Genomic DNA, 14,173 nt, shown 5'->3' with positions numbered 1-14,173 from the left:
ATGAGGAAGCACCGCGGCAGTCTCAGGAGAGGGGTGGAGATGCGGGTTGCAGGAGCAGTTGTTCTACCTTGCCCTAGGGTTGGCAGCAGCTTCTCAGCCCTGAGGGCTGTATCCGGAGGGTGGGAGTTAGCTCTTAGGTGCTCCCCGCCAAAGAGACTATGTCTCTTGCCTAGGTTACAGAGCCGGGGGTGAGCAGTTCTGCCTTTACTCTGTGGCCTCCGAGCAGCTTGTCTTTGGACGCTCCGACCGGAGTGTCTCCTTAGAATAAATCTGATTAATAACTTGCTCGTAGTGGCTGAGACCCGCTCTGCTTGGCTCGCAGGATTTCTTTGCTCTGCCATGTCTGGGGCAATGCCTTGGACTCAGTGTGCTGGTCCAGAAGACTTCCTGGTTCCTACTGCTCCCGCTCCTGTGAAATCCTCAATCTTGGCGCGGAGTCGAAAAGAGGAAGAAAAATTCCTTGGCGTTTGCATGAAAGTAGAATAGAACAAAGGGAGGGCGTGAGAGACCTTAAGCAAAGCTAGAAGAGAAGCATTCGGCAGAACCACGCTAACTGGCGCTGCTAAAAAAAAAAAAAAAAAAGATTCTTCCATTTCGTATTTGCAGCCAGGAACAGGCGAGTGAGTGCCCGCTTAACCGGAAGCAGAGCACCACAAGAGAGCAATAAGGAAGAGGTTCCGTTTACCAGAAACTTTGCCACGCATCCAGGCCCAAATTTAAGCCTGCGTGCCTGACGTTCTCATCTGGATTTGCCTCCCCCCCACTCCCCTGCCACCTTTAATTTAGCCAAGATGGAAAGTCCCCCTTCCCCCTTCTTCCGTCTCTCTCTGGATGTTGCTCTCATCCTGGTTCCCTCGGGGTCCTCTTTTTCTCTACGACATCCCGTGTGTCGCTTCTTTCCCTGTTACATTGCCAAAGCCCATCCCTTCCTTTCTGCGCAGGCGACCAAACCACTCAGCCGCTCTCTTATCCCCTCCTGCTTAGATTACTGCAATTTGGTCTTCGAGAGCCTCCCGCTGAACCATTTTTCTTGATTTTATTCTTTGATGTTCTGTAAGGCACGGTAACGTTTCTGTTTTTCCATTCTCGCACTGCATATAGAATCTCCTCTTGATGTTTCCAGTTCAATTTTTACCTGAATGTTACTATTTATCCTTTATGGTCTTTTTATTTTGCATTTGGTGAGCGTCTGTCTGTCTGTTCTGCATGTGTGCTGGAAGTGAGGTATTCTACTAACGCAGGGGTTGGCATCGGTCCCAGAGTGCCACAGAGAGGCCTGGTTTTCAGGATATCCACCATGAATATGTATGAGGTATATTTGCATGCCTTGCCTGCACTGAAGGAAAAGGAAAACCGATGCTCTGGCAGCTACGCGGAGGAGCGAGCTTTCTTATATGTTAGAGCAGTGCTGATGTCTTCAGTCCACGCCACAGGAAGTCCTGAGCGCTGGCGAATTGCTATGGGGGTCCTTACTCAGAGGAGCAGGATGCAGGTCTGGGTCCAGGACTCCGACCATGGTGCAGCACCCCCATACTGAGTGGCAAGTTACAGGATGTTTGTGGTGAGGGACCCCCCCCAAAATGAAAGCTTGCACTGGGACCCAAGTGATCATTGATCCACCACTGGCTACAAGCCCACCCTTTTGTGTTCCTTTATGGATAGGGGAAGAAAGGGTCGTGTGCAGAAAGGGTTTGAGGACCCTGGCATTAAACTGTTTGCCTGGAAACCTGTGCTTAACAAGTACAGGTCCCCGAAGCTTTTTTGTTGTTCTAGCAGCTCTCTGTGTGCCAAAGGATAATGAAAAATCGGCACACGCGGGGTTAACTTGCCCAACCTTTGGGTTTCCCAGTTGATTTGCCTTGACCTAGACAAAGCTGCGCGTATGCTTAAGGGCCAATAGAACCCGCAGCTTTCTGTTTGCGTTTTGCGCTCTGTCCCTGTAGATTTCCCAAAGCGTTCGAAGCTTGCACCGAACGCCAGAGCAGCTCTTTTGCAGAGGGAGAGAGAGAGAGAGATGCAGAGGCCAGCCCAGAAGAGAGAGAGAGAGGATCTGTTCCAGCTTTCAAAGACCGGAAGCCTGAAAAACCTGAGACTTCAAGAGTTTGCCAGTATCCTGCTGGAGCTGTGCCAGGAGCATGCCACCTTTCCTCCGGTCACCGCGTGGAAGCAGGCGCCGTGACCTGTGGCGGAATCATCGCACGCAGGCAGGACTGTGCGTTCGGATAACTTTCCGTGGAGAGTGCTAATAGCTTGGAAGAGGAGCAGCATTCGTTCCAAGTCGAGAGGCCCTGGTCAGCAAGTGCCATCACAGCCTTTAGCACAGGAGGGTGCAGATTTCTCTTCAGAACTGAGTATCGGCTGAACTTTGGCAGTCGTAATTAATCACTTCCCTCCATCCCCTAATTCTGTAGCCTAGAATACAATTAGAAGAGGTATTCAGCATTTTGCTGCAGAAGGACAGGGCTGCACAGACTGTAAAGTTCTGTTATTTCATTCCCCTCACTCTACACTGAGAGGCATTAATTGCTGGAGGACGGGGTGATTTGGGGGGGGGGGGGGGGTTCCACGTGTCATATTCTTTCACTATGACTAATTCTGAGCTGGTAGGGATAGTTCTGCCCCCTATTATTCTATCCAGGTTAAAAGCATTACTGTTACGTGCTCTGATACTGTCTCGCGGTTTTGCTTCTTTTTCAATCCCCATCCTATCAGTAAGTGGTTACCCTCAGATTTGGTGTTGTGTGCATTTCGGTATTCCCAAAATTAGAAATGTTTTGGAGTAGCCACGTGAAGGCCAAGGAACATCCCGCCCCTCACCCCCAGCATGGCATTCGGCTGCGCTGGATTCCTTGGCTTCCTCCTCACCAGGCGAGTGATCCCCACCCTCATTTTCCATCACATTCATTGGGGATGCGAGTGGTGGATTTTTCTTGTAATGTGTTGCCCTTTCCCTTGGTGCCCTGGCTGGTCTCAGATTAATAATAATAGATTATGGATCAGTGATGCTTACCTCTTCTACCCCAGGAAAGCAGAAAGTGGCACGCAGAGAAAATGCTGGGCCATGTAAGAGACCGCACCTGGAATACTGTGTACAATTCTGGTCGCCGCATCTCCAAAAAGATATAATTGTGATTGAGAAGGTACAGAGAAGGGCAACCAAAATGATAAAGGGGATGGAACAGCTCCCCTATGAGGAAAGACTAAAGAGGATAGGACTTTTCAGCTTGGAGAAGAGACGGCTGAGGGGGGGATATGATAGAGGTCTTTAAGATCATGAGAGGTCTTGAACGAGTAGATGTGACTCGGTTATTTACACTTTCGAATAATAGAAGGACTAGGGGGCATTCCATGAAGTTAACAAGTAGCACATTTAAGTCTAATTGGAGAAAATTCTTTTTCACTCAACACACAATAAAGCTCTGGAATTTGGTGCCAGAGGATGTGGTTAGTGCAGTTAGTGTAGCTGGGTTCAAAAAAGGTTTGGATAAGTTCTTGGAGGAGAAGTCCATTAATGGCTATTAATCAAGTTTACTTAGGGAATAGCCACTGCTATTAATTGCATCAGTAGCATGGGATCTTCTTAGTGTCTGGGTAATTGCCAGGTTCTTGTGGCCTGGTTTGGCCTCTGTTAGAAACAGGATGCTGGGCTTGATGGACCCTTGGTCTGACCCAGCATGGCAATGTCTTATGTTCGTATGTTCTTATGAAGGGTCTTGCCCCCTCCGGGGAGGGCAAAGGTGTAGCTTTACTAGGTAGTGCATTCAAAGTGACATTTCCGAGCCTTTTTGTGACGGCACCGAAGGGATGTGGAGTCGGGAATGGGGCAGCAGGACTTGCAACGTGCAAGGCCTGGAAACTCCTGCCTACAACCACCAAAACAATGAGCTTTAGCATTCCTAGCCCAGGGGCTAGGACAACTCTGAATACCAAGTCAGCAGGAAGAGGCTGAGAGTGGCTTTCTGTGTGACCCCTCTCTTTTATTTGCCAAGGGCTCCATTCCAGCTCTTTCTCTGCTCCTCGGTGATTCCAGGTCTCCACTGGCAGATGAAAGGAAGCGGGAGGCCGAGAAGCTCTACCGTTGCACTTATCTGCTCATCCGTGACATGACCAGGACTTCTAAGCAATAACAAAGTCCCACTTTATTTATGAGATTGTAAAAAGGTAAAAATGTGTAGTCTGCATCCTGTGATAAGATCCAAGTGAATCCACAAATGTTCTCTCTCTCTGTGTGTTAGTGTGGGAATGGCACGCTAGATCCAGGGTTTGCATTTATATGGGAATGTAGCTATTGAACGCAGTAGTTTTACAGTGGTGGTCAATCCCTCGATTTGCTCAATTTTATCTTATGATTTTTCCTAACAGTTTCCTCTTGAGTGTCCAGTTCAGCCGGAACTGACCGCCACCGGACTACAAAACTATTCGGGTTATTTTTTCCATTCCGTAATCCTCTCGCCCTCCATAGCCCATGTAGCCCATCCATCACAGCAACAGTCCTGGGTCAGGGGCCACGGACTGCATCTGCCTCCAGAACCTACCATACATGCAGTCTCAAATCGAGTCACCAGGTATTGCCACTGAAGTGACCAAGACTTTCACACACACACACACACACACACCCAGCCTTTTGAACACTGCCTCTGCAGCACCTCCAGCCTTGGCTGGGCTCAGGAATTGAACGCTCAACAGGCCAGCCTTATGATATTCATTTAAATGTTCTCTCTAAAATTTGGGAGAAAGTCAGTTGTCAAATGGTAAAACAAATAAGGGCGTGAATATTTATGAAACACAGGGTAATGGACAGTAGCTAGGGTTGAAGACTTGATGATCGGTGCCACTGCTGACGTTTGACACTTGTGCTAATTCAACCATTTTTCTGGCGGAGAGGGGCGGGAATAAGCACAGAATGTTCTTGTCAGTACCCAGTAATTGGAGCTGCCTGATACTTCCAGCAGGTGGCAGTAAAACACCTAAGTCAGTCTGCTTGCATGTATCGAGTGCCCTGCAGTCTGCATTTCGAGTTATCGCTAATAAAGGGGCCGAGGCTGCCGAGCATTACAACTGTGACTGAAATTCAGGGCACAGATTGTCGAGGCAGGGCCGAAACCGAAGCGCTCTGCTCATGGAGCAGGTCAGAGCCTAGGGACAAAGCAAGGGAGGTTAAGGGTGACTATGGTGTCCGGCCAGAAGGTGAGTGCTGTCAGGGTGCAGGGGGAGAGGGACAGGTGAGGCAGCGAGCGCGTGTGTGGCTAGGGGAGATCAGAAGGTGGCTGATGAGTGGGCAAGAGCTGATCAGGGGACAGATAGCGGACAGCTGGAGCTCAGGATACTTTTAGGATGCTGTAATAAGAACAAGTGCCATGTATGGAAAGGCAGATGCAAGAGATGCAATCGAAGACCAAGGAATTTTGGACAAGTTTACAGAAATAGTCCCAAGTTCCTTGGGTGCCACCGACTTGATTAAAAAGAACTTCCAAGTGCACCTTGATATCTTGTCTGTAAATATTACACTCTCTCAGCACCAGAAGAAAGCTGTCTTTGGTACAATGCAAGTATTAAAAAGAACACTGTCACATCTAGATGATATGTGCTGGTTATTTAGGTATAACTAGACCCCCACTCAGTCTGAACTTTATTTCCCAGGGTGCCGTCTGGTGCCCTATAACCTTTGCTGACAACTTTATTAACACAATCTCTGGCAGAACATTACACCTGCTGAGCAACTGAATGTTACGCTCCACTACATCCCCAGAACTAAATACTCCGCATCATAAGCACTAGCAGTAAATTTGAGAGACTGAGATCATGCCCAGTATAGCCTAGCATTCCCGTATGTGCAAAACAAACCCATTTGGAGATACTACCCTCCAGAGAAGGCCTGTAACGTGAAACAAGTAGCATAACGGAGTTAAAAAATGAATTAGACAAGCTTACGACATGTTGTGGGGCTGGAGCTGTTTCTTACATATAAGCCTGATACATCTTCCTCTCCTCCTTTCTTTCTGGCTCTCCCTTTCTTCTACACTCTGTCCCTCAAATGTTTCCCTCTCTTCTCCTCCCCCCTTCTTTTTCCCTCTCCTTTCTCTGTCCCTCACTGCTCTTCCTCTCTTCTTTCCCCTCAGTTCCCTCCCTTCCCTCAGTCCTTTATAGCTGTTCCTTTCCTCTGCTCCCTCTATCCCTCATGGCTCTTCCTTGTCTCTTCTCCTCCCCCTTGTGTTCCTCGCGCTATCCCTCACGGCTTGTCTTCTCCTCTCCATCTTCTCCCTTCTCTCCTCTCTATCCCGCATGGCTCTCCCTTTCTTTTTTTTCACTCTTCTGTTTCCTTCTTCTTGCCTTTCTCTATCCTTCATGGCTCTGCTTCTTTTCCCTCCTCCATCTGTCCCTCCTGGTTCTGTTTCCTCTCTCTTTCTCCCTCACCTCTCTCCTTCATTTCATATCTTTACAGTTATGGCAGAGCTCGAAGCAGTTTACAAATAAAAACTTTGAAATACAATGCAAACTCATGAGACCTAATACATCTGTAACTACTAAACAGATAGTACATCGTAACTGCTATGATAACAAAATACATCAAACCCCCTGCAGCAATAACACAGTCCTCTAATATCATTAATCAAATAAAATAATCCAATTTACAGCTACATGACCTATTACAACTCCTCTCCCACCTCCAATCCATCACAATATAATATCCAACCTATCTCAGATTAGCAGGCTAAGTATATCCTAAACTTCAGGTAGGATGAAGGCCTTTATGAAACAACCATCATTTTATTTATTTGTGAAAGCAGCGGTAATCATTTATTTATTTATTTATTTATTTATTTATTTATTTAAAGGTTTTTTATATACCGCGGAACGTTACAAACATCACCTTTTCGGCAGCAAACTAGTTTTGGAAGACTGTTCCAAAGAACAGAAGCTATAATAGAGAAATTCTCTACCCTTAGTTCTGCACAAATGAGCCTCGTTCATTAAAGGAATATGCAAAAGCGAGGGGTTCCTAGGAGGCAACTGAATGAAGTCATTCTGAGGTGGGTGGAGCTTGGGTGGGACGAGCTTCAGCTTTTAATTTTTTTTTTACCCTGAACTTGGTCCTGGATGATGAAGCGGCATAAGAAGAAGGTTTGAGATGGTCCCCCACTGAACCCCAAACCCCTCTGGAAATTGCCAGCCCATCATTATCATGCAGCAAATCCCCGAGGTCTGATGGAGTCAGAGTGCAGGAGGCAGAGGGAATGGCCTCCAGCTCGGGGACTGAAATGTCTATCAGTCTGGACCTCTGTGCAAATCCTCTTTTTTGCTGGCCCACAGAGACAGCATTATGGAGCTGGATTGTAGGGACAAGCCAGTCACCCTAAGAGGAGTATGCAATTGAACCAAACTTTGCAGGCCTTAGCAACATGAGATGGAAGTCAGGCCACGCGATGGCCCCTGCGGTTCTAAAGCCCGTTGAAGCTGCTGCCATTCTTCCATTTTACAATCTCTCTGGTACCGCCGGACACAAACTGTGACCTTGACAAGCTTCTATCCAGTCATAAGGCCCAGCATTGTTCAATAAATATCTTCTGACTCACGTTGTCATTTCCATGAGACTATGCATATATGTACCAGCTAACACAGTCCTATTGGAAGCCCACCAGTCCTATTCCAGTGGATTATGGTAACATCTAATCAGTATCAACGTTTGGATCCTATGCAGAAGTTCTGAGGGAAGAAAAAGACTTTGGACTTACAGATTCCGCAACTGCACTTCACTGCTCGCTGCCATTCATGCACCCGAGACTTCTCATGAAGCTTAAACCTAATCTTCGAGACTGGACTCCCAGCTCAGACCAGCTCTGCTCCATTAACTTTGGAGTACTTGCTGATCTCATCTTTGCCTAGACCCTGGCAAGTGAAGCCAAGCTTCCCTCAGTCCCCTGCCTGTATAGCTAACAGAGGCCTCCGTGGGTCTGCCATTCTGAAATGGTGGTGTTAACCTGTCGTTTGCCTGCCCAGAGGTCCCACTGGCTACCCTGTGTGCTAAGACAGAACTCTAGAAGGATGCCCTGACTACAGCAGAAACAGCACAAGATAAACCCGCTAAATTACTACTTTAAGTTAACTGGCAGTGTGTTTAAGAAGTGCAAGTTGGCTTTGAGCAGTATACAGGGATTTTCATAACCTTTGCAACAAGTGATTGTTAAAACTAGAGTCTTAAAAGCAATATCTACTGTCTGTAAAGCCATTGTATGTTTTATGCTGCTACAATAAAACTCTTATTATCCATCTCAAGAAAGGTGTACGCATTCTGCTCTCTTTATGTGAACTTGGACATTATTTTATCTGATTTAAATGTGAAATAAACTATGAAAGACTAATTATCCCTTACAGGGTCCACTTGCTGATGCTGGCTAAGTGGACAGTTGCTGATTTATTCTCTACTTCTAAGTTATTTTTCTTCTTATTGTTTTTCAAGATTATCTTGATTGTAATATTTTGAAATTGCATAATATTTTTAAAAAGGAATACACAAGAGCTCTTCTTGAGAGGCCTGCAAACTCTTTGTTGGCATATAGATAGCTATATTATCAACCAAATAGTATGAACGCCTTATAGATTAACGGCAGGATTTTAAACATATGATACTCAGTAGGTAACCAGTGTAAACTCGCCAACAAGAGAGAAACATGCTGTCTATAACTGAGGCCTTCTAGTATTCTACCAACATATTCTGGATCAGCTGCTGTCTCATAAGACAGACCCACAAATATGGCATTACAGTAATCCAGTCTTGATAAATTAAAGAGCTGGATTACTATTGCCAAATTATTTGGGGTCAAGAAAGACCTCGACTGACATACCAAACACACTGTAAGTGGCTGAATGTCGCCCTCACCATGAAGAGATTTGTGTATTAAACAATCGACTTAGAATCAAACTAAACACCAAGGTTTTGGACTGGCTATAACAGTGGTATCAAAGGGTCCTTTGTCTTGATCTGCAGTTCTAAGTGTGTCTCCCCCCTTTCCAAGCCATACTGCTTTCGTCTTACTCGTATTTATCTTCAGTTTGTGACCACTGAGCCACTCCACAGCTGCCTTCAACTTCTCATTTATTTTGATCGTCACTCATTGACCTCTTGGTCACTGGGGGAAAAAAAAATCTGGAGGTCGTCCATGAAGAAGTGGTCTCTTAACCCTGATGTGTCTACAATATCACACAAAGAGGCCATATAAATGTTGAGCAAGTAGGGTGAAAGGACTGAGGTTTGGGACACCCCACATACCCAGACCCCAGGCTCTTGATCAATACTAACCTAATGTAACTTGCTGACTGACCTTGAAGGAAAGAGGAGAAACACTGTAATAACCTTTCTCCTATTCCCTCAACCCATCAGCCAGCATATTATGATTGACCACATCAAAGGCAGCAGTAAGGTCTAAAAAGATCACCATCTCACTCCTCTTGTCTAACTCGTGAGATAAATGATCAAGTAGAGATGACAAAAATGTCTCCATACTACATTTCTTTCAGAATCCTAAATGGTATTTGCCTAGAAGCATATGGCTTTCTGAGAATTCAAGAAGCCGAAACTGGCTGTAATGGTCTCTTTTCACATTTGGCTCCAAAGATGGTTTAAGTAGCAGCCTCACCAGCACATTTCTATTTTTTTTTAAACTGCTGGAAAGATGCCCTCATCTCAACAATGTGTAACCCCCTTACGAGATACATAAAATAATGGAATGAGGTTTCGCTGTTGTTTAAAGATCATCCCTTCCAAATTATTTGGTGGGTTCCTGAGTTTGGTCCTTAAGGATAACAGCAGGAGAAGTGAATAACTCTCTTCTCTGAGTGACTGAATAGGGAGGATACCCTTCAACTCCCCTCCATGCACTCTAAACCCATGCCTGCTGGTCAAATACATATAGCAGACATCAAGCTTCCAAGCCGATAACTTTATTTTCTGGATACACCAGCCACCAATTATGTACATGGAGGTGGTGAAGCGAAGCAGGTTCCAACATTATTCAATGAATCCATCAGACATTCATGGGCTCCACAGTCAGAATCATGGAGCATAGATGACTTCAGGGAAGATAAGTTAGATCCCATACCTTTTTTTTTTTTTCCCTCCCGCTCATGTTTCCAAACAGCTACTTCCCCCAGGAATCAACCATAAGAATTAGTTCCCTTCCACTTGAGTCTCCATCCCAACCCTGTTTTAAGGAATGGGGTTCACTTGTAAGCATGCCCATGCCAAAATTCACATACAAAGGGGACCCAATGCATCTTCCCATTTACATCATTTACTCACTCATCCTGTAGTCATTGACCTTCCCTCCGGACTGCACTCCTCTGTCCTCCCAGTGCTCTACAGGAACACTCGTCATTTCCCTGGCACCATTCTCTCGGGAGAAGGGAAGGCCTCTTCTGCAATTCAGCTCCTGGTTAATTCCTCAGGAAGAGGAAGAAACTGCTCCTTCTTGAAGGCCTTGGGCCTCTCCTCTTGAGGGAGGAGCTCCTACAGGGACCCCACTCCAGTGCAAGAGTCCCTGGGCCTGACAGCCCACAGGCTGGCTACTCCAGCACGTCACATCCCTGGAGGTCCCCGTTTCCAGCCCTGGCTTTGTCAGTGGGCACCCATTATGCCTGTGCCTAGGGAAACAAAAATATTTAGGGGCAGCAGGCTGGCTAAGATTTGCTGCCTTCCAGCTCTGCTGCGTCTCATTCAGCAGAGAAAAACCCTCTGCTGCCCTGTAATGGCTCCTTATGGAGGTGGGGGTGTGAGACACCAAAAGTACCCTAGGAGGCAGCAAAATCCTAAATCCATCTTTGCCTGTTTCCTACCCTACTCCGGAAAGGGCAGGTACAAAAAGGCAAAAACCCAAAAAAAGTTCCCACCTTTATAGCTTCCTCTGAACCTTGATAATCCAATCATAACAGCCCAAACTTTTAAGGGAACATACACACTATTTCCGCACCTTCACATTAAAAGACAGTGCTCACGCATATAAAATGCCAGTCAGTGGGCATTTTGTGATTACTACATGCACAAAAAACATTTTAAACATTTTTTTCAACCAAGACAACCATGAAAGCCCTGGGTCTCCCCCGCCCAGAGCCTCTTTGGACCAACCTCCCATCTTTAGCTGCTTTCACTAGTGTAGAAGGACAAGGATCAAGGTCTCACAGAGTGGACTTCGTCTTAGGATAGCCTCTTCCTGTTCAGGGTTGTAACTGCTGCTCTGTACAGGTTATCCATGTTCAGAAAAGTTACCGCATTACCCCAGTGCTTCATTTCTATCCTCTCATCATTAGGGATTCTCTGTGTTTTATCCCATCGCTGCTTCTGTCTCCATTACCTCAAGGAGAGCAGTCCAGGCACCTCCACCATCCTTTCACTGAAAAAATATTTCCTGAAGTTCCTGAATCTACCACCCTGGAGTCTCATATGACCCCTAGCTCTATAGCTTCCTTTCCATTGGAAAAGATTTGCCTCTTGTGTATTTTATTATTTTTTATTTATAATTTCAAAAAGAACCATTCAAATAATTCCAGCAATTGAAACTGAAATCAAGTAGGGTACGAAAAAAAAAAAAAAGATGCCAACATCAATTATTATCCAAAGTAATTTCATGTAACACTACTGAACAAGTTAACCAATTTTGTGATGCAAACCGATTGAGCTAAGTAATATATAAACAATAACAGGAACAAATAAGAAGGGCTCAGATCAAGCCATTCATCAATTCCACTAGGCCTACACACCTGTCATAACAGAAGATTCAGCTAGAGGACATCCCCATTTTTCTTTTGTATTCATGAAAGCTGTAAGCTGAGATGGTTCAAAAAGCTTTACTTATTAGATCAGTATTTAACTAAGCTTTACAGAGCCCCAAGCTGCAATACAGCAGGCCACGTTAAAAGAAATGGTCTTCACTTCGTTTGCATATTCCTAGCTATGTCTGGAACCATTCTCATTTTACAATTGAGAAAGGTCACATCTCTGTCTCTATCTGAGTTTAATGCCAAGGAAGCTACCTGGGGTGCCAGGTTTAACCAAATCGATTTTTCCTGTGATAGGTCCTTCTGGAGAACAACAATTGGACTTTTCTTGGGTTGGGGAATGCAATGTACTCTAGACACGGGAGGGCTATACTTATCTGGTATGATTGTTCAAACATTAGGACACGTATTGGCCTGGCTTGATGAGACGAGGGCACGTGCCTTCTCAATGTCTGCTCCCGGGTTGTGGACCTCTCTCCCTAGAGAAATACATTCCATTTCAGAGACTGCAGTTTTCAGGAAAGCATTGATGCATCTAATCCCATTGGCCTATAATTCTGACAGCTGAGTTATTTTAATCTGCTTGCAGCTGTTTTGCTATTTATTTGTATCTGTATTTGTTATTTTTGCTGATCTCTGTTTGAGATATTATGGATGTTTTGAACGTTGGAAGGGTGGGCTAGAAATCTTTTAACTAAAATAAATAATAAATCTCTTAACTTTAAGAAAATTGATAAGGCACAAGTTACAGCACCTGCCCATATTTTCCAAGGGTTCATCTTTATTGATTAGTAGAAGGTTATCTTTCACCAGCATTGTTTCTATATTTTCAGCTTACAGAAACTTATCTCAGTGATCCACCCTGCTCTTAGTAACATTAATCTCAGTCTCAGGATTGTTAATCTTATTTAATACCTACTCCATTTTAAAAGGAATATTTTGCATTGGGCTAGAAAGAGACTTGCCATTACTGACTCAAAATCGAATTGCTTCAGCCACTGTAATGGGGGAAACACAACTGAAGAAATCAACTCTGAGCTCAAACCTGGTGCTGATGTGTACAGAGCCTCACTCAGTGGTACTCTTTCTTGAGGCAGAAGAGTTCAGTCCACCTGCACAGACCATGCTGCCTGGCAGGGAAATTGCTGTCTCCACCCCTACAGTTCTCTCCTCCACTTCCTCCACAGGTGTAGGTGCCAGAGCAGAGGATGGAAGGGAGGTTCCCACTCCTCAGGGCTCAAGGATGTCTCCATGCCAAGAAGCGGTGAAAGCCCACTTGTTGTCCCCCTCAGTGACTCCACCAGCGCACCTCTGGAAGGTATGGCCTGGACTCCCATCTCGTGATCAATAGGGAGAGCCGGGTTAGAAGGGGAGCACCCAACCTAACTCCATCTTAGATCCATCTCTTGTGTATTTTTAATTCCTTTCTGTATCATATCCTATCTCTCCTGTCCTCTAGAATTACATATTTGGATAGGCGAGACTGCTTTCCTACGTCTGCGACTGTAGGCTCCTGCACTATTTTGGTTGCCATTCTCTGGACTCCTATCCTTTTTGAGATATGGCCTCTGGAACCGAACATAGTACTCCAGGTGAAGCCCTATCTGTACAGTGCCATTATCACCTTGTTTCTCCTAGAGATGCCTCTCTATGCAGCTTAGCATCCCTTTGGTACTGGTCATGGCCATATTGCACTACTTCACTACCTTCAGATTATCAGCCCCTATCATCCTGAGACACCTCTCACGCTGTGCTCATCAGCGCCCCTCCCATAGCGCTCCTTTGTGTTTCTTCATACAAACTGCATTACTCTACACTTCTTTAAGCTCCTTTTGATCACTTCTTATTTTCTGCAAAAAAAACCTTTTCTTTCTAACCCCTCCACAATATTGCTCTGAAAGATAGTGAACAGCCCTGATCTGAGACATTCCAGTAATGGCCTTTCTGTCCTGCAAATACCTTCCATTTACTACTGCACTCTGCTATCTCTTAGTGAACTAATTTACAATCCAAGTTGGGATCCACACTCAGGCTGCTCACTTTATTCATGAACCTCCTATGCAGAACAGGGTCAAAGTAAATTAGACAAGTAAGCGAGGTTTGAAAAGTGCTTTATTTTTTATAATGTCAAAATTAACATTATTTCCTAAGCACAAATGCAAATGTTTGCCGGTGTGCCACAGCATTTGACACTACGCTGCACAAATGTTTAACTCTTGCAGCAGAATCCAGTGCCTGAGCTGCTGCTGCAGGCCCTGTTGCTCCTTGTTAGCTGACCTTTGGGGGGGGGGGGGGGGGCGCGCGCGCGCAAGTAACTATGTCCAGGGCGCAGCAAAAACCTAAATCCTTTACTGTCCCTCTTCTCTCCTCCCTCACAGTTCACCATCCTCCTCTCTCGATCCCT

This window comes from Rhinatrema bivittatum, chromosome 12 (genome assembly GCF_901001135.1).
Source record: "Rhinatrema bivittatum chromosome 12, aRhiBiv1.1, whole genome shotgun sequence".
Lineage (NCBI taxonomy): Eukaryota > Metazoa > Chordata > Amphibia > Gymnophiona > Rhinatrematidae > Rhinatrema > Rhinatrema bivittatum.
The sequence above is the reverse complement of the archived record's forward strand: the minus strand, read 5'-3'. Positions refer to the sequence as shown.